The following is a 19,654-nucleotide window of genomic DNA, read 5'->3' on the forward strand; positions in this document are numbered from 1 at the left end:
TACAGAATCACTCATATTCTACCTGGGGATTAACAGATTGTTAGTGAATAGCCAATATAACATCTGATTCTTGTGTGTATGGCCCCAACCCCTCCCGGAATATAAATTCCACGTAGACAGGGAACTTATGTATGCCATTCACAGTTGTGTCTCCTAGATCTTACTCACAGTTAACACCTGGCACCTAAAATACCGTAGATAATTTCTGGAAAAAGAATGAATGGGCACTATATACCTTCTTTTCCTGTTTGGACTTCAGTCACTTGGCAGGTCCTAGAGCTTGCATGAGCAGAACTTGTTCACCAGGGACGTTTTAGAGTTTGGCTTCTTTTTCAGAACTTTTATCATTAAATTTTAGGAATAATTTACCATTTTCTTCCATATTTGTTTTTTCCATTTATGTTTCTCCTTCAAACATTGACCTGGAATACAGACAAGGTAGCACATCATCTACTTGTTTTCAGGAAGTATGGAATATTTCTCTTTTGTTTTTTAAAAGTTTTTTTCTAAACTCATCACCAAAAGTCCTTCCATGTTGTAATTTTTTCATCTGTAGAAGTTGAATAATTATTTCTTATTTTTTAAATCAAGAAATTTCACTAGCAAATTATCCTTGAAGTACATCAGTCTCCTCTTCCTTCTATCCATTATCTATCCAATATCTATTTGTATGTTTGATATAAATCAAATTCTATTCTATGCACATGGGCACTTATTGTCTCATATAAAAAATAATATGGCCCTGGCTGGTGTGTCTCAATGGATTGAGTGCCGCCCTGCAGACCAAAGGGTCGTGGGTTTGATTCCCAGTCAGGGCACATGCCTGGGTTGTGGTTCCCTAGTGCGGAGCACACGAGAAGCAACCACACATTGATATTTCTCTCCCTCTCTTTCTCCCCCCTTCCCCTCTCTAAAAATAAATAAATAAACTCTTTAGAAAAAAAATTTAAAAATAACTGAAATTAAAAATATAAATAAACAAAAAATAATATGTATTAGTCTGTATTGATTGATAAAAGAATAGAGTCACAAAAAAAAACTGGAACATATACCATGCTATAAATAAGCATCACATAACCATGTGTCATAGAGTTGTACACTTAGAACCTATATGGTTGTATCAACCGATGTCACCTAAAAGTTTTTAAAAATAATAATCAAAAAATCACATAATCAGAGCCAGAAACAGCAACTATTATCTTTATGATATATTTACTTCTAATTTGTCTATATATAAATGCATTTTCCATAGCTGAAATAAAAATTTACATACAATTTTGTAATGTCCTTCCCCCCACTCTTAACAATAATTGATATTTTGTTGTGTTCATGAAAAATTTCTCATTTTAATAGCTGCATAATAGTTTTATTTGAACATCACCTAATTTCAGATGTTTTGGTTGTTTCAAACTTTCTGACATTATAAAAATAAGGAGACAGTATATACTTTATGCACAAATTTTTGTGCTCATTTCTCATTATTTCTACAGAATCCCTAGCTTTTTTTCTATAAAAATACAAAGAACCGGGGCCAACAACACTTTTAAAAAGAAAATATAAAAAAAAAAAAAAGAGAAGAAAGGAAAAAGAGAAAAAAAAAAAAAAAAAAACAAAAAAAAAAGGAAGGAAAAAAAAAAAAAAAAAAAGATATAGGGTCAAAGTATAAATATTTTAAGGCTCTTGAAACAGTTCACAAAATTACTTTCCAATAAAGTTATATCAACTTATATCCCCACTAGTAATGTATAAAATCACCTATTTAACTGCACTCTTGCCAGTAGTGAATATTAGAATTCAAGAAAATATTGTCTAAGTTAATAGGTGCAAATATTGTATATTATTTTTAATTTTTATCTTTTTAAATTACCACATAGTACAAACACTTTAAAACATACCCATACCAACACACACACACACACACACACACACACACACACACACACACAGCTAACTACTAACCATTTTTATTTTCTTTTTGAGGAAATTTTTTCATTGAGTTATTAGAGTCTTCTTGTCAACTTGTATGTACTCTTTATTGAGGATAAAATTAACTACCAGGTTTGTTATGTATAGCTCTGCAGGAGTTTTTTTTTCCCTTTTTTAAAAGATTTTATTTATTTCTATACAGAGGGGATGGGAGGGAGAAAGAAAGGGAGAGAAACATCAATGTGTGGTTGCCTCCCGAGTGGTCCCCACTGGGGACCTGGCCCGCAACCCAGGCATGTGCTCTGACTGGGAATTGAACTGGTAATCCTTTGGTTCACAGCCCATATTCAATCTACTGAGCTGCACCAGCCAGAGCTCAGTTTTTTTCCTTTTCAAATTTTGTTCATAATATTTTTAGTTGTTAGAATTTTTAATTTGTTATGTAACCTAGTCTAATGGTCATTTCCTATACGATTTCTCCATTTCTTATATTCCCCATTTTGAGGTCACATAAAGATTTTCCCAAATTTTCTTCTAGTTTTAAAGTTCTTTAATGTAGATGAAATTTCTTTTAACACATAATGCAAGATAAGGGTTCAATTTGATAATTCCTTGAAGTTACTAGTTTTCTTGAGCCTGTTTATTGAGAATGTCCTTTTATTATTTATTTTAGATAACTTTATCACATATTAAAGTCTACACTATGTAAACACTATCTTTTTCTGGATTATCTATTCCATTCTATTATATGCATCATTCAATAGTCATTACTCTTCTGTTACACCTTAAATTATTATAGCTATATGCTTTTTTCAATAGTAAACAGAGAAATTTACCATGTTTTTCTTCATCTTCATAATTTTCTTAACCCTTCTTATCTGCTATTCATTCAGGTAAACAAAATAATTTTATAGATTGATTTTACAATGCAGAACAGAGTCAAAAACCATAAATAGTTCAAGGTTACACATGTCCTCAGTGGAAGAGGCAGGAAGCAAAGTCCTGTCTTTGACATCTCCCTTTGCAGCTCTGAAGTGCTACAATTTTTTAGTAAAAACTTATGAAATTTCTTACTAACCATCCTCTTTCCTTTCCTGTTGGCCTCTCTCTAGTAGCCATCACAGATACTGCATTTTTTTCAAATCGATTTTATACATAGTACTATAATTATTTTCCTAAAATAAAACATGTTTAGCTCAACTTTTTTAGTTTACTTTAAAAGTTTTAATTAGTACAAGTTCATAAGACCAATCGTCTAATATTTGGGGGTCATGTGTTACCAACTAATATTTGTTATTAATATTACTACTTATTAATATTAAGTGGTAATGTTAATATTGCCCCTTAATTAATATTACCACTTATTAATATTTGTTAGCAAAGACAAGCCCTTGGAAGGCACTTATTAAAAAGTTAGTGAGTAAAAGTACAATTTTATAAATTTCATAGGTTTTCAGAGTAACACTAGTGTATACAAAGACCCTCCAGGTGTTTCTTTGTTTCCTTTCCTCCTGAACATTATCTAAGTACTTTCATGAATAACTCTCTTTAAATTCTTCCTCTAAGCTATTTCTTGTGGGTTTTGGGGTTGTTGTTTTTTTTGAAACCTCACTTCATGTCCTTTCTCTTAGTCCTTTTGTGTGTGCTCAGTTGGCACGAAGGTGTCTAGACAGGGGTGCAGAGGGGACTGGGAGCCAGCCTGGGATCAGGCAGTCACGCTGGGCCCTGGCTACCTCTGCAGCAGCAGAGAGGAAGGGCCACCTGTTTGTCATTCCCACGAAGATCTGGGATGTGCCATACTAGCAGGGCCTGGCCTCGACTCCCCTGCGGTGTCTTGGTAGAGGCCCCAGGCTCATTTTCTTCCCTGTTCGTTTCCTGCTCTTCCCTTTTTCTTTTGCCCTTCTTCCTTCCTAACCTCATCATCCTATTTCTCCCTTCTTATTTCCTCTCCTCCTGTAAGAAAAGGTATTGTGTAAAATTAATTTTTTTACACAAAAGATGAGTACATTAAAATTTTAAGCCTAAACTAAGCTGAAATATGTTTATACGTTAAAAGCTTAACCAAGCAAAAAGTACAATAATAAAAAGAAAATTTTCAGAGAAGCACTTATCAGAGGTTGCCTATATTACCTTTCACCCAGGGGTGTTTGATATTATTTAACCTTTACTTAGCCAACGCATGGTAAATGCATAGTATTTAACACAATAGATAACACTGTGGTCAAGGAAAGAAAAAAGAACGTAAACAGAAAGCTTAGGTCCACTATTCATCAAGGATTAAGGACTGACGGAATTGATTCTCTCCTGGATTTGGTTCAGAAAGAGGGGGATAATACTACTTGCCTAATTAACTAGCTCGTTGGGTAGATTAAAGCGCTTTGCCAACATTAATTAAAGATGCAGGGAGTTAGACGAGGCCAGTGTGTTATTAGAGAAAAAGTTTTCTTCCCTTTAATCAGGTATCTCCTCCTGGGGAGGGCGAAGGGATGATCTCAGGACGAAGGAATCGGGGCTCAGCCGTGAGGGCTGCCAGTGACTCAGCCCTTCTGGGCCACCAAGCGCTTCCTTCCTGAGTTTTCTGTAAAATGGGGATAAACACAAAAAGCACTCTGGAATACCGACGATTATAATGTCCGCCATTTGAGTACGTAACAAACCCTGCAATTAATAAAAACGCCTAACTCTTGCTTTCTCCCTCCCCAGAGGGTTGTTGCGCCCCCAGGGAAACACTGGTAACATTAACTTCCATCACTTTACAAGCCTTCCACAACCAGCTATTACCTCAGTCGACATTTCCAGTGATAGAGTCGCGGAGAACATAGCACCGAGCAATGGGGTCCAAAAACGCTTGGACGAGTTTCTTCACCCCTCTGAGCCTGTTTCCCTCAGATTCCTCCTCTGTAAAATGGGGGCAAGAAATCAGAGGGCTGTTCTGAGGACTCAATGAAATACCGTGTGCGCGTTAAATGCCTTGTCCGAGGGTCATAAGTATTCGATACATAGAGGTTACTAGTGTCATTAAATATAATCTCTCACAGCTGATGGGGTGGGGGCGGGCAGCCGGGGGAATGCCCTGTTTCTTCAAAGCTTCAAACGCAAACTCCTATTGCTTTTCTCCGCGTGCGTCACTCAGAGATGGCGGGTGGAGTTTCACTCCGGTGGTCTCCGCTCAAACCTCACTCCCCGACCTAGGGCAGCACCCGCGCTGGGACCTGCTTCCCTAAAGCTCCGGGCGTGCGCCGCGTGCCCGTGAAGGGGCCGAGCCCGGCTGCTGGGCGAGCGCGCGCCGGGGCAGGGTAGCGGGCGCGCGGCCGGGAGGTGCACCGCGCGTGAGCGCGCGCGCGCGGTCGGACGCGCGGTCGGAGAGCGCGTGGCCGCCGGAGAAGCGCGCGTGAGTGCGCGCACAGCAGGAGAGTGCGCGGTGGGACGTCCAAGGCTCCGCTGGGCGGCGGGGGACTGTTGGCGAGAAGTGCGCGAGCTGACCGGCTACCCCGCGGCGCAAGGGCTTCGGTGGCGGTCCGGGAGGACACCTGCGGTCCCCAGCGAGGGGGCTCCTGCCAGGTGAGTGAGAAGTAGTCTGTTGCCGTAGGGGTTGCAGCGGCGGGGTTACGTCCTGCCAGCCAGTCCCCTCTCCTGGCACGTCGGAGAGCCGGGCGGCGCTTGGAGTCTGGCGAGGGAAGCTGAGGTCGGGTGGGTTTCGGGTGGAGAGCCGTGACCCCCTGGTCTCGTGACCCGCTGCCTGCGTTTCCCACGGTCCCCTGCAGTGCAGTCCTCGCTCGGATCTCTTCTTGCGCGCTCCTCCTCTCCTCCACGTCGTTTGTCCCGTCTCCTGGAAGTGTGGAAAGACTGGCGCAGTGCGAGGCCACCGCGAGCGAAGCCACCGTAGTCAACCTGGTGGCCTCACTCACTCACGGGAAACCCAGCCCCTCTTTTGGGGTTTCAGGGGTTCGCGTGCACCCTCGGTCGCGGGCTTCGGGGAGGGAGCGGCGTTGTCCCGCTCCGAGGTGGTCCTGTTGGGGGTCCGCCATACGTGTTTAGCTTTGGGCGCTGAGCGGTCCGGGGTGCTCCTAACGAACCCCTGTCCGCCGCTCTTCCCGGAGCCGTGCGAGGGCGTCGTCGGCCCACTTGCCGCCGTGGCCCTCAATGTCCTGGGGAGACTCTGCCCCTTAAGAGGCGGAGAGGAAGGTGGGGGCCTGATGTTGACAGGAGGTGGCTAAAGCCACCTGTTAAACTTAGGTCCTGTTCAAAATGACCAGTAGATTTTCGTCCCCAGCCCCTGGCCCCCGACAGGTAACTGAATCACGCAGGCAGGTGTAGGATCTGCCAGTGAGCCTGGGTGGGAGGGATTAAAAAGAAAATGTGGTCGATGTGATGCAATTTAACAAAAGGCAGTAAACTCCAGAATTTCTCAAGGCTTTGAAACTTTCCCAGTATTGTTTTATGGAGTCTAAATTTAAGCATCTAGCTTTTTTTTTTTTTTTAACCGCAGGAACTAACCTCAGAAAACTTTTAACTCTTTGCCAAAGTTAAAAGAGTTGGTATAGAGCAGAAAACTTAAAGTGAGTTAAAGAAGATGATTTTTTGTGTTTTTCTCCCCAAATGGAGTGAAATGGTCAGGTCTGTTACTGGAGAATATAGGAAGAAGGATCCTTCTAGCTCCAATTTTAATGAAGAATACATTTTTTAAAACCTGTATATCTGAAAGGTATAGAAATACTAAACGAGGTATAAGTGTGAACTTGGGGAAAGTGCTTGCAGGAGAAGCCTTTTTTTTTTTTTAAAGCACTACCCGCTAGTGCTCTAGTGTACACTGCAGAGTTTGCCCTCAAAGTTCCATGTCTGAATGTTACAGATTGTTTTTCTAGGTGGAGGAGGTATTTTCCTTCATGAGGTCAATGTGGAAATACAAACAAATGCCCTATTTATTTGGGATTGGGTGGGAAGGGTGGAAGTTGTCTAAAATCTCTCTTGCCAAACTTGACAACGTATGTATGGAATCTTGTGTATTTTCTTGCCCAGACCAGTAATAGCCATTTTTAAGTGACTGGTTATAGATATTGGTACCAGCACTTCAAATGAGTTTTCCTTTGAAAATTCTGGATGCTGATCATTTACAAGTAACACATTTTCTCCATTACTAGAGACCAGAAAGCCAAAATGAAATTGCTAATTTAGAGAAGGCTGGGAAGAGGAGAGATGCTTTTAAGAAAATTTGAGTGTGTTTGACTCCATAATGGCCTCTTTTGGCAGGGGTGGGGGGCTGGGGGGATTTGCCTGTTTTGGTAACAGCCCTGCTGTTCATTAATTCACTCAGCCATATTTGTAGACTGAGCACCTATGCTATGCCCGAGCACTGAGCTAGTCACTGAGCATATAAACATATCTAGATAATGACCATATGGCCCAAACTGATTAAAACCAGATCAAGTAAGCCTTCCTCAGGAGCCAAAGATACACCTGGTCCTGGTTCCAAAGTTCTCAGACACCTAAGAAGCCTATAGTTGTCACCCTGTGTTGATTCTAAAGATCATCTCAAATAACGACAAGAGGTGGAGTGGAGCCTTGAAGCCCAAAGGGAGAGAGGTGAAAGGCTTGGGTGAAGCAGACAACAGGAGATCCTCTGGAACACAAACTTCAAGTGCATCTTATCTACATGGCTGCGGGACAGCCGCCAGTGGCACAGAGGCCATTTGGGGGTAGGTGCCAGGGAATCCCAGGAGCATCCCAGAACTTGAGCTCTTCCCTTGGCTGCTGAAGGGCAGCATTTTGTTTCAGTTTCCATGCTTTTTCTGGTTACAGTGGTGGTGGCTTCCTAGCTGTGCTCTAAGGAGCATGGGCCGGGCAACTCTCCCTCTGCTCTCTTATAGCATTCCCCTCTGAGATCTTTGAGGGAGTCCAGGGGCCCTTGTACAGAAGCCTCTGTTCACGTTGACACAGTGGGGTCAATACAGTGGAGTCATTGGCAACAGTCTCTAGAGAACTACCGTGAAGCTGCACCTGTCAGTAATGCTCATGTCCTTCTTTGGAACTCACAGTATTAATCTTGAAACCAATTTTAGTAAAGTGGGTACTGGGTTTATAATCCATGAAGTCAGGTAAAGGAACGTGTAGGGCAGAACATTCCACCTAGCCTTATTGGAGCAGGATGTGATAACTTCTTATGAATGCATATCTTCAGACCGGATATTTCCAAAGACCCTAAGCACCGTGAAGAAGTCATTCATGTTCATACTCTTTCTCTCTCATCATAAAATATTAAAGTTATCATTTTAAAGTACATAAATCAGTAGCATTAGGTATACTCACATCATATGTGCTTATTTTTTCTATAGAGGTCTACAGATATTCATTAAAAGAACTTTATTAATTGCATTATTTTCACTAACTTTGTGTCTTAACATATCAATAACTGAGATATATTGAAGGATCCCACTATAAAGAGGGATTTGACATCTCCTGATACTCTAAAGTCACATGTGCATACAACTTAATATTTTAATATCTAACAATATGCTTATGTAAGTTTATATTGTTAGATATGCAAAGTCTAAAAGGAATTAAACTTTTATAATTACAGTTACTTTTATGACAACTGAGTTTTTTTGCCTTAAAGTCTATTTTGCTGCACGTAATATAGCCAAGAGTGATATTTTCATTGTTGCTGTTGTTAATATTTGCTTGATGTATCTTTTCCCATCCTTTATATTTTCTTTTAAATATCTTCACCAAGGCTCTGACTGATGTGGTTCAGTTGGTTGGGCATAGTCCCCTAAAGCTAAAGGTTACTGGTTCGATTCTGGGTCAGGGCACATGCCTTGGTTGCAGGTTTGGTCCCCAGTCAGGGTGCCTATGAAAGGCAACCAACCATAGGTGTTTCTCTCTCATGTCAACTGGTCGGTATTTCTCTCTTGCATTGATGTTTCTCTCCCTCTCTTTCTTCCTCTCTCCCCTCTCTCTAATAATAAATAAATAAAATCTTTTAAAAATTATATATCTTTACTGAGGTATAACTGAAATTCAGTAAACTGCACATATTTAAAGTGTAAAAAATATATATATTCACAGTGTTGTGCAACCATCACCGCTATCTAGTTCCAGAACTTTTTTGTCACCCCAGAAGGAAAACCCATACTCATTAAGCAGTCACTCCCTCATTTCCACACTACTCCAGCCCCTGGCAACCACTAATCTGTTTTCTGTCCCTATGGATTTGTCTGTTCTGGATATTTCATATGAATGGAATCATACAGTATGTCGCCTTTTGTGTGTGATTTGTTGCACTAACAATATTGCAAGATACTGTGTAGCATGTATCAGTACCTCATTCATTTTTATGACTGAATAATATTCTATTATATGGATATACCACAATTTGTTTCTCACTCATCAGTTCATGGACATTTGGATTGTTTCCCCTTTCAGCTATTGTGAATAATTCTGCTATGACCATTTGTTTAAACAGTTGTTTCCAGTTCTTTTGGGTCCTTACCTAGGAGTAGAATTCCTGAATAATATAGTAATTCAGTATATAACCTATTAATGAATCAACTGTTTTCCATGGTGGCTGCACCCTTTACATTCCCACCAGCAATGTAGGAGGGGTTCAGCTTCTCCACAGCCTCACCAACACTTGTGATTTTCCATGTTTTAACTTAATTGCCACCCTAGTGGGCATTAAGTATTGGGCTGGACAAAAAGTTCATTTGTTTTTTTCCATAAATGGCTTAGTTGCTTTTAAATTTATGTGAAACAATTTTTATTGTATTGTGACAGCTGTCATATTAGTGTGCATTAAAAAAACTTACCAAAATTGGTACATTTTTATGTAGCCATTTTAATACTGAAGATGGAAAAAATGAGCAACATTCTTGGCATATTATTATTTATTATTTCAAGAAAGGTAAACACCCAACTGAAACACACACAAAAAGATTTGTGCTGTGTATGGAGAAGGTGTTGTGACTGATGATCAAACATGTCAGAAGTGGTTTGTGAAGTTTTGTGCTGGAGATTTCTCATTGGACGATGCTCCATGGTCGGGTAGAACAGTTGAAATTGACAGCAATCAAATTAAGACATTAATTGAGAACAGTCAACACTAAACCACGAGGGAGAGAACTGACATACTCAGAATATCCCAATCAATAAAGTTATTGATGAAAGTGAAAAATGTATTTTTAATTTTATGGGAAAAACTAAACAGGCTTTTTGGCCAACCCAATAGTATCTCATTGCAGTTTTGATTTGCATATTTCCCTAATGGCTAATAACATTGAGCATCTTTTCATGTGCTTGTTGGCCACTTACAGATCTTCTTTGGAGAAATATCTGTTCAGCAACTTGATTGTATTTTATATTAAGCTTTAGTTATTTTTATAGGGCTCAGTTTGTATATTGTTCGCCTTGTCAAATCTTCACTCTCTTATTTTGGGGTTTTGTTTTTTTCTGTTTTCTCTTTCAGGTTTCTGTCGCTCCTTCTGGGAGACTAGTTGTCTGACTGGTGCTTTGAAATATTTAATATTCTGCATATTTTAGTCATTGATCCAGAGGCCTGAGGTGTTCATCTATTCATCCAGTGATATCTGTAGACCGTCAGGGCACCTACAGTGTGCTGAGCACTGAGCTAGTCATTGGGTATGCAGACAGAATCAGTGCTCCTATGCTTCTGTTTCCGCTGTTTGCAGCTTACACTTTTCCAATTAACAGGTCAATAAGAGCCTAGCAAAGGGAAAAGGAGCAGTAGTAAACTGGACGTGAGGGGATCCCCCTCAGGTGTCATCCCCAAATAGCTGTGTGATCCTAGGAACTTTCTGGAACGTGGTTCCCTGTTTGGTAAAATTTGGGGCAAGACTAAGTGATATCTCAGCCCCTCCCAGACTCTGAAACTAGAGATTATGAGTTCATGATCACCACAGCTTTCCTTTACAAATCTGTAATTTTGTGAGTGTATTTAAAATTATTTATTTTGTTCAACCTACTTAAAGGAATTTTCTTGTGTGAAAAAAATGCTGATATTCTTTTATATTGTACTAGACCAAGCTGGTAAGTTTGGTTGATTTCTGCTGGTGCATATGGGAGCCCTGGCCAGGTAGCTCAGTTGGTTACAGTGTTGTCCCCACATGCCAAGGTTGCGGATTTGATTCCTGGTCCAGGCACATGAAAGACTCAACCAACAAATGCATAAATAGGTGGAACAACTACTCAATGTTCTCTCTCTATCCCTTCCTCTAACTCTATAAAAAAATAAATGAATAAAAAAATTTTAATGGTGCATATCGTATTTTCTGTAAAGATTCAGAGGGTTTGAAGAGCTTTTGTGAACATTTAGGTTCCTACTATGCATGGCACAACAGGGAGTATAGAAATGAATAAGGTGTGTTCCCTGCACTTGAGAAATTATGATTCATTAGAGCAGAGAAACTAAATGTCAAGTGTGAGTCCATAGCAGAGGCCCACAAGTCTTTTGGGAGCAAAGGACAGGGATCCTTTTTTTCGTGGTTGTCACACAATCTGTTGGAGAATGTATCACTGGAGCTGGGCCACAAAGGGAGTACACTGGAAAATTAGAATGGTGAAATTGTGGCTTTGATTATCATAATGAAGAATTTAGCCTTGACCTTGGGGTGTTAACCCCTGAAGGGGGGTGAGCAGGGTTGTGATAGCAGATCTGTATTCTGGCCTTACTGTGCAGTAAACATTTGTCTGCTGAAGGAATAACTGGACATTGGATGGGATATTCAGGGTTGAGGAAGGGAGGATAGAAAGACAAACAGAGGAAAGATGGCACAGACAAGGAAAGGGCACCAAAAAATGTCAAATGTCAAACAGAAGTTTTGGTGCAAAAAAGTTTTAAAAAGCATTATTCTAGAGTGGCGAGCTAAAGACATAAATCCATTCTTTCTGACTTGCCAAATCAACTTGCAGGCTTTGGACCTCAGTTGCCTCATATGCTAACTTGTCTTCCACACACCACAGATAATCAGTGACTGTGTTGATTGAGCTGCTACTAATGCAGGCAGCTTCACTTTATGGATCACATATATTTGAAATGTATGTGAGGAAAATATGTTGTATATTCAACACTTTTTCCTGTTGATCCCTGTTGTGATTTTAGAGGAAAAACATTTTAGCATCTACATGTAATAAAACCAGACTTAAACAAACAAAAATATTTTTTTAAGATTTTATTTATTTTTAGAGAGGGGAAGGGAAGGAGAAAGAGAGGGAAAGAAACATCAATGTGTGGTTGCCTCTCACATACCCCCTACTGGGGACCTGGCTGGTAATCCAGGCATGTGCTCTGACTGGGAATCAAACTGGCGACGCTTTGGTTCACAGGCCAGTACTCAATCCACTAAGCCACACCAACCAGGGCTTAAAAATTTTATTTCAAGAAACACTCCACTTTTTTACAATGTTAATTATCAGTTCAATTCCAAAAACATTAGGTTATCCATATAAAATTACTGATATTCAGTTATTTTTGAACTTCATAAATGCCATCTTCATATGATTCAGTCTAATAAGTGCAGGCTCTTAGGCTTTTGTACTGTGAAGGAAACCACCAGCAAAATGCAAAGATAACTTACTGAATGAGAGAAGATATTGTCAAGTGATATATCTGATAATAGGTTAATATCCAAAATATATAAAGAACTCATACAACTCAGCATAATAAAAATCTGATTAAAATGGTCAGAGGGCATGAAATAGACACTTAAGATGCTAAGTGTCACTAATCATCAGGGAAATGCAAATTATAAAACCACAATGAAGTATCACCTCACACCTGTTAGGATGGCCGTGGTCAAAAAGTCAACAAAGAACAAGTGTTGGTGAGGATGAGGAGGAAAGGGAACTCTCGTGCACTGTTGGTGGGATTGCAGACTAGTGCAGTGATTGTGGAAAACAGTGGGAGTTCCTCAAAATATTAAAAATCGAACTACCTTATGACCCAGCAATCCCACTTCTGGGTATTTATCTGAAGAACTCCAAAACAGCAATTTGAAAAGATATATGCACCCCTAGTCATTGCAGCATTGTGTACAATTGCCAAGATGTGGATGCAGCCTAACTGTTCATCTGTAGATTAATGAATAAAGAAGATGTGGCACCTATGTACAAGAGAATATTACTCAGCCATAAAATAGAATGAAATCTTGTGATTTGGAACAACATGAATGAATCTAAAGGGTATTATGCTAAGGTGGAAAAGGTCAGACATACAAAGACAAATGCCATGAGTTCATCTTTATGTGGAACCCCTCAAAATGAACAAACAAAATGAAACAGGAAGAAACTCCTAGATACAGAGAACAAATTTATGGTTGCCGGATCTGGTCTAGGGTTGCGGGTAGAATGGGTAAACAATGTGAAGGGAATTGAGGGTAAAAAGTCAGTTACAAAGTTAGTCATGAGGGTGTAAAGAATGACATAGGGGATGTAGTCAGTAATGTTGGAATTGTGTATGGTGTCAGCTGGGTACTGGACTTACTGTGGTGATCACTTTTGTAAGACACATAAATGTTTAATCACTGTGTTGTACATCCGAAACTAATATAGTATGGTATGCCAACTATAATTTTAAAATAATTTTTAAAAGAATAGTCAGTGAACTTGAAAATTCACATAAAAATTCAGCATTTTCAAATGTAGTACTTCTTAGGGAATTCTCACTTCACCAGGATGTTAGTTTTGTCTTGGTTTTCCACGGTGGTGAGGTTTACCAAGAGGCCTTTGTTGTCACTTAAGCAATTATCAGACTGCAGTTGAGTTACTTAAATTTACGTGCTTTGTTTTCTCCCAGAGAGGTTACTATACAGTCCTTGAACTTCTGATATTAGTGTCATTTTAAGTGTTAGTTAAAGTCATCCAATCTTTTCAACAAACATTTGGTTGTTCCCATTTCTTGAAGAAGTGCTAAAGACCTCTTTTATCTCCTCTTCTCCATTAAAACTAGGATATGAGCCCTGGCTAGTGTGGCTCAGTGGTATGAGCACTGGCCTGGGAAACCAAAAGGTGGCCAGTTTGATTCCCAGCCAGGGCACACATGCCTGGATTGCCACAGGCCAGGGCCTCAGTTAGGGTTGCGTGAGAGGCAAGCACACATTGATGCACCGCTCCTTCTCCTTCTCCCTCCCATTCTCTGAAAATAAATAAATAAAATCTTTAAATAAAATAAAATAAAACTGGGATATGAGTTTGTGCCCAAAAGCCTGTATTTAAATGAGTGATTTGAGCAATTTGTTACTAAGTTTCCAGGGAGTATCTAAGAAGAGTCTGAGGAAAAGGGAGCATCTGTATACACGCCCACAGGTTAAAATGTACTCCCTTTCCCCAGACGGGGCTAACCAAGAATTATTGGAAGATAGGGTTCAAGTTTGAGCAGTGGTTTTGTGTAAGCTGTGAATTCCCCAGGCTTGGATTAAAATCTGTTCAATTTGAGATAAGATATGTCAGCCAGATGTCTGCTTCTAGTCTAACCCAGGGCTATAAATTTCAGTGCTAAATGAACCTGCTCTGAGTCAGCTTTGTTTTTGTTATGAAGATGAGTGAAAAATTTAGCTAAGAATTTGGACCTTCTCAGGAAAAAAATTATAAAACAATAAGGTGTAGTTATTACTTCCAAGTAAGAACTATATTACCCATTGTCTCACCAGAGTAGCATTTAGTGGATGCTCTTGTCGTATTTACTGAACAGATAAAGAGAAAGCACATAAACTTGTTTAAAAAGAAGAGAAACTGGGATTTTCTCCTTTTTTTTAAATGCTAAGGAATCCAGAAATGCAGTTGGCATATAGAATATCAATTTTTAAAATCAGCTAAAAATAAAACTTTGAAGGATCTATCTTTGTAATAGAAGTAGATTTTCCCCCTTGGCAGTGTTTGGTTGCTCCCTCCTGTGTCATAATGTTTTGTTACTGTCAACTAATCTGAAATCTAACCGGGTTGTTTGCAGGTAAAGTTTTACTTTAGGAAAATCTAATTTCCACATCTTCTGTTCAATGATAGATGGCAAACAGGTAGTAGGAGACTCCTTCCCTCAGGGCCTGTGAACCAGCCTACCTAGGCAAGGCCTCTATCCTGGACCTTGTCTCTTAGTGTTGACAAATCAATTACTTTCATGTGGCTTATGGCCCTAAGGAAAATACTGCCTCCTATTAATAGGTGAAACTATTCACAATTGAGACAGTCTGAAATTAACCTTGTTTTTCTACCTTGTTCTGAAAGAGCTTTAAAAAAAAAAAAGACCTAAAATGAAAGCATGTAACTGCTCCGGAGAAGTAAAATTACTAGCCTTTAAAATGTTTAATTGTATTTAATACCCTTGAGTGCCTGTTAGAGCTTAAGGTCCTAAACTCTTACAGAAGACACTTCAGAAAAAAAAGAAAAAAATAACTATCGGAAAAGTCAGCATCCGATGAAACAGATGCTAAACCACTGAGCACCTCAAATTTGAAAACTTCAGAGCAAAACTAACTGCACTGCCAGCCCTCCCAGTACCAACTGGCCTTAAGCCAGGGCAGGTTTTTCTGGGATTTGCAGTGCAGGGTGACAGTCTTAGTTTGCTTGTTTACCTAGTGAATATTTTGGGAAGCAGTCTTTGCTTTCCAAGGTTATTGTTTTCTTGATGTTGAGAAAGAGTGCAAACTAAAGAAAAGTTACTACATATTTATTTTATTTCAGCTTGTTTGTGTGGAGACACATTTTTAAAAAAGATTATTTATTTATTTATTTATTTATTTTTAGAGAGGCAGGAAGGAAGGGAGAAACATCAATGTGTGGTTGCCTCTCGAGTGCCCCCTACAGGGGACCTGGGCCACAACCCAGCCATGGGCCCTGACTGGGGATTGAACCAGCTACCCTTTGGTTTGCAGGCCGCCACTCAATCCACTGAGCTATACCAGCCAGGGCTGGATACCCGTTTTTAAAGTTAATTTTGGTCATGGGTTGCATCTGTAGGCATACATGCATTCATTCTGATATTACATTGAGAAGCATTACTGATTTAGTGGGTCTGGTGTATCTGTTGGTGCCAGTTTTTTCATATATTTTTAGTGAAGCTAAGAGAAGCGTCTCGTCTATGGCTGTGAATAAAGTTATCCCCTGATGCTCTCCACTTGTTCTTGATTGAAATCTATAGGTTAAATGAGTAATTTCTCCTAAATCTGAAGGGTTTGGTCTCATATACAATAGAGGGCATAAAGGATGGCCACCGCAATATGAGCATGTGGGAGACACTCCTCAGTGTTTAAGCTTTTCTTTTAGATCAAAGGTCTATTTTTTTCTTTTAGATCAAAGGTCTAAAGGAAACACTTTTTTTTTTTCAGAAAAAAAATAAGGTGGCTTTTAGAATTTTAAAATATGTTTTGTCTCTAAGTAATGGACATTAAGTCTATATTTTGTGACAAATATTTTCCAAAATTCTGTGGCTACACTGAGAGAGAGCGCAAGTGCACACACGAGCGCTTTGCCTACAAGGAGCTTATACTCTAATTGAAGAAAAAAGAATGACATGCATAAGAAACCTGATGTGATCCATTGTGTCTGAGTGGCAAAATGGCATTGTGTAGTTAACAGATGGTGGTATATAAACAGTAAGGACGCAAGGTGCCTGGGGGAGAGGTCAGTGATGAGTAGGACTGTGAAGGAAGGCTTGGCAGGGTCCAGTGCAGTGTTTGAGTCAGGCTTTAAAGACTGAGGGGGAGGCAGTCAACACAGTGGCTCACAACTAAGCAGAGCATTTAAGGGACCAGGCTTGATAAAGGATTATCGAGAAGCCTTAAGAAAAGAAACCTTTAAAACCTTTGGAAAATAAGGTTGAAGAGATAAGGTTAGGGCAGATTCCGAAGAAGAGACACTTAAAGCCCTCTGTTCTTACAGATAGGTTCTTTGGCAGCATAGATTAGGAAAATGAAAAGGGCCAATTTTGACAGGCCTCTGGTACCAAAAATAACCCAGGATTGTCTAAGTACTACTTGCAATTCATGGGTGAATGTTGTACTATTTGTTTTATTTTGAACAATGTTTTGGAGAGTAGAAAACTTGGAAGAAAGTGAACAACAGGACACACCACTACTTTTACCGTGCTGCTGGGTCCGTCAGCAGATCACAGGTCTGTGTGCATCTTCAGGACGCTGAGGGGCGGGGGGCTACGGAGACTATTTTGTGTGTGAATGGGAGCTAGAGCCGAAGTGTGGTTAGATTGACCAGATGTGCTGTGATAACTAGAGTGAAATTATTTTTAGGGGAGATATGAAATGATTAATTTAGTTAAGAGTGGTGTTAAAGTCTCCAAGGTGAACAATATAAAAAAGAATTTCAGTATTCAGTTTCCTTTCAACTTATGAATTGGGTTAATGAAACAAGACAAAAGAGTTGGTATTATTCATAGCTTCATCACCTAGTTAATGTCATTTTATATTATAACTACCTTTTATTAACACATTACAGGAATGAAGTCAGGACCAGGTAGAAACTATAAAAGTAGGACTGCCATCTTCTTTGTTCAAGTAAATCAAAGCAAAGAGCCTCCCACACATCAGCGCATGTGGAGATGAACGGATGTTGTCAAGAGCTACTAGCATTAAGGCCAACAAGGACTATTTTGTGCTTACTGACTGTTTCATCTAAGAGTGTGTACATCCTCTTTATTTTCACCCACTGCTTCACCATATGAAAAAGCCCATTCATGACTCAGAAACTGTTCCCACTGTACAGCTCCTTCATCTTTAATGTTCTTGAAGGTCAAGAAAAACCTACCTTTTGATAATGGCTTGTTTGTTAAAATCATGATGTTAGGATTTCTTATGGTATAGCTTTAAACATAATTTCTGTCCTAAGATTGTTTTTCTAGATTTGGGAACAAATCTTCATAAAATTCCTGTGAGTGAAAGTAGGAGAGAATGAGATGATCAGAGAGTAGGGCTTTGGTGGAGGACTGACCTGCCCTAGTGTGGAGTCCGACATGGAAAGGGGAGGGGGGATCATTTTAAGAAGCTTGTTTCTACCCCTTTCCCCGCTGAGCTGTGCTTCTGCTGCCTGTGCCTTGGCACTGTGATTGACAGTGGGTGACTAGACCGGGACGAGGGGCTGTAAACCTGTACCGTGGGGGTCAGAATCCTAGGGCCCCCAACTGGATCTTCTCTTTGTGAAGAGTTTACCTTGGCAATGAGTAGGAGAAGTTCTCTGAAAGTGTACTACAGACATGCTAAGCAAAATTAGTTTCACATCACTTGGTTAAGATGGATAAGTTTCCTATTCATGTTCAGAGCTAGCATGGACAATAATTACCCCTGTGATTTTGTTTAGCCTGCCTGTTGGGAATCTAAGTATTTCAGGATATGATTCCCTTCCCCCTACCTAGAAGGGACCAAGCCTAATAGTTGAATGTGAGGGAACTTAATATATTGATAGTTCCATCTTAAATTCTTCCATGAATTGGATCAGTTCAACCTTTTCCTGGTAAATTTTCAGCTCGCTTGTGATTCAAGAAAAGTTTATCTTCAGGGTTTCTTTCTCCTTCCTGTTAAAACCATGCCATCTTCAGCACTTCCCTCCGAAACTGCCCCCAGGTTTCTAGATTGTATTCTCTTCTTCCCTTGTTAAATCAGAACTCATCTGTCTTATAGATACTGGGCCTTTCGAAGGTTCCCAGGTGATACAATGACCTGACAAGTCATAATTCTTCAAACCCAAATCTTCCTTTTCTGTTTTTCCAGCAGTAGGAGTCAGGTGTGTGATAAGCAGGTGGCCACCCATGAATAACAGACCAGACGATACTACAGGACAGTCGAGTGGTGCCCCCACACACCTACCCACCCCTGCCATTGGCATGTGTTCCAGGATGTGGATGTACACTAGAGGGTTGTGTCTGGGTTAAATTTATATGAATAGAATTATGCTAAGAACACAATTACAACTTTTTATTCAGTACACTTTTAAGGTCTGTGCATGCAGTTGTCAATTTGATTACTCCTGGCTGATTCATGGTATTCCACAGTAAAAGCATTTACCAGGTTTTCGCTTTTTCTTGGAGCTCATAGTGTGTTATGAACCAAGATTGCCGCCAGCACTATTCAACTGCAAGCCACACTATGATAGCCATCCTCAGATGTGTTTCCCTCCTTTCCCGAGAGAAATTTCTATAGTAGACTGAGCGGTGGGATTTGGGGCTCACAGGACATACCTCATCTTAGTAAATACTGCCAAATTACTCTACAGAATTGCTGTGTTCGTTTAACACGGCCAACAGTAGCACATGCAGGTTCCAGTTCCCCACATCTGGTATATGTTATTTGGTATTTGGTAATGTTTGTTATTTTTTAATTGTCTGATTTTTCCAATACAGTAATGTCTTTGCCAATACAAGTAATGTCTTATGTTAGTTTTAACTTGTATTTCTTTTGTTTACTGGTAAGATTATACATCTCTCATATACTTTTTAACCATTTGGGCCTCGTCTGTTGTAAACTGTCTAATCATAGTCCTTGTTCTTTTTTTATTCTGATGAGTTTCCTTTCTTGTTGATTTTCAAGAGTTTTTCTTATATTCTAGCTATCAATTCCTTTTCTTAGACATAGTAAACGTCTTCTACCAGCCTGCCACTTTTCTGTTAATGTTGTCTATGGTATTCTTAATTTTTATGTAGGTAGATTCATTGAAATTTTCACCTTATGATTTGTATTTTTGAGTCCTAATGAATAGGAAGGTCAGTGGAACAGAATAG

General features: G+C 39.8%; 1 protein-coding gene and 1 long non-coding RNA gene across 6 annotated transcripts in view; one reads left to right on the forward strand and one right to left on the reverse strand.

The window, feature by feature from the left end:
* LOC119056673 (uncharacterized) overlaps window positions 1-5,411 on the reverse strand; it is a 41,035-nt gene extending 35,624 nt beyond the window's left edge. For all 5 annotated transcript variants that reach the window (XR_008391729.1, XR_008391730.1, XR_008391726.1 and 2 more), the window contains exons 1-2: window positions 4,708-5,411; window positions 236-422 (exon numbers count right to left, since the gene is read on the reverse strand). This is a non-coding gene — a long non-coding RNA (uncharacterized LOC119056673). The remainder of the gene's footprint in view (window positions 1-235; window positions 423-4,707) is intronic.
* The window catches only part of PROSER2 (proline and serine rich 2), a 40,810-nt gene continuing 26,558 nt past the window's right edge, over window positions 5,403-19,654 (forward strand). Inside the window, exon 1 of the mRNA XM_037155185.2 lies at window positions 5,403-5,487. The gene's annotated coding sequence lies outside the window, so the exon portion shown is untranslated. The remainder of the gene's footprint in view (window positions 5,488-19,654) is intronic.

The sequence above is a fragment of the Artibeus jamaicensis genome, unplaced genomic scaffold (genome assembly GCF_021234435.1).
Source record: "Artibeus jamaicensis isolate MK-2021 breed Jamaican fruit bat unplaced genomic scaffold, CSHL_Jam_final contig_426, whole genome shotgun sequence".
NCBI lineage: Eukaryota > Metazoa > Chordata > Mammalia > Chiroptera > Phyllostomidae > Artibeus > Artibeus jamaicensis.